The sequence below is a fragment of the Orycteropus afer genome, unplaced genomic scaffold (assembly GCF_000298275.1).
Source record: "Orycteropus afer afer isolate SDZICR_OR568_19922 unplaced genomic scaffold, OryAfe1.0 scaffold00586, whole genome shotgun sequence".
Taxonomy (NCBI): domain Eukaryota; kingdom Metazoa; phylum Chordata; class Mammalia; order Tubulidentata; family Orycteropodidae; genus Orycteropus; species Orycteropus afer.
The window spans coordinates 11,829-13,011 of NW_006922173.1; positions in this window are offsets into that span (position 1 = coordinate 11,829).

The window sequence follows — 1,183 nt, forward strand, 5'->3', positions numbered from 1 at the left end:
ACTCAATTCATTGTCATTTTGACAAAAATGTCAAGAAAAATATATGAGCAAAGTCTAGTCTTGTGAGAAATTGATGTTGAGATAACTTGACATACATAAAATGATGAAGATGGACCACCACCAAACACCTTATACAAAAATGACCTCAAAATGGATCAAAGACTTACATGTAAGAGCTAAAATTATGAAACTCTTAGAACAAAACATAAGGATAAAATTTTATGACCTTAGATTATACTATGGTATCTTAAAAGCACAGGATATAAAACAGGAAGTTGATAAATTGTATTTCACCATTTTTTTTTCCTTAAATGTGCTTGGATAGGCACTATCAGTAAGGTGAAAATACATCCTACAAAAAAGAAAAGACATTTGCATGTCTTATAATTGATATATGAGTAATACACACACACACACACACACACATATATATAACACTGCAATGTCATTATAAGTTCCTAGTGAAGACTATTTGAAGAGCAGAGACCAGACACTGGTTTAATGGTGAAGTCAAGCACGCTTTTATTACTTACAGAATAAACAGGATAGATACGATTCAAATAGCATACATTATCATTAGCCTAGGTTCTTAGAAGCTAGACTCCTATCCAGAGAGTAATGGTAGATTTTATCCAAGCAACCCCCAGTTCATATCTTGGGAGGATAACACCTAAATCCCTCTCTCCTGGGATTAAATAATAATTGGACAGACATTTCTACCTACCAAATAGCACGTGCAAAGAAACAGGGGGGAAGGAATAATAAAAAAGAGATCACAAAAGCTAAAAGAGGGTAATAAAAATGAAAATTCCCCTGCTGGCAATAAACATCATTTATTGCCCCTGTTCAGAGTGGACTAGATTTACTGACACCAGAAAATAGTCACTCCTCCATTCCTCCACTAGGATAGGTAAACTGAGTTCTGAGTTTCTTCAGCGGGCAACCATCTCCTTCTGAGGCAAATGCTTTGAGTCCATTAGTAGCTATTATGTCCAACAACACTAAAGGAGATGTTGATAGAGATATACCATATCTGTGTATCCTGCACATATCTATCAACCTTAAAAAGAAAATCTAAATAAATGGGTAAATAATTTGAATATATAATTTTCCAAAGAAGATGTAAAATTTCTAATAAGCACATAATATTCAATATTGTTAGGCATTAAGAAAATATAAAGTA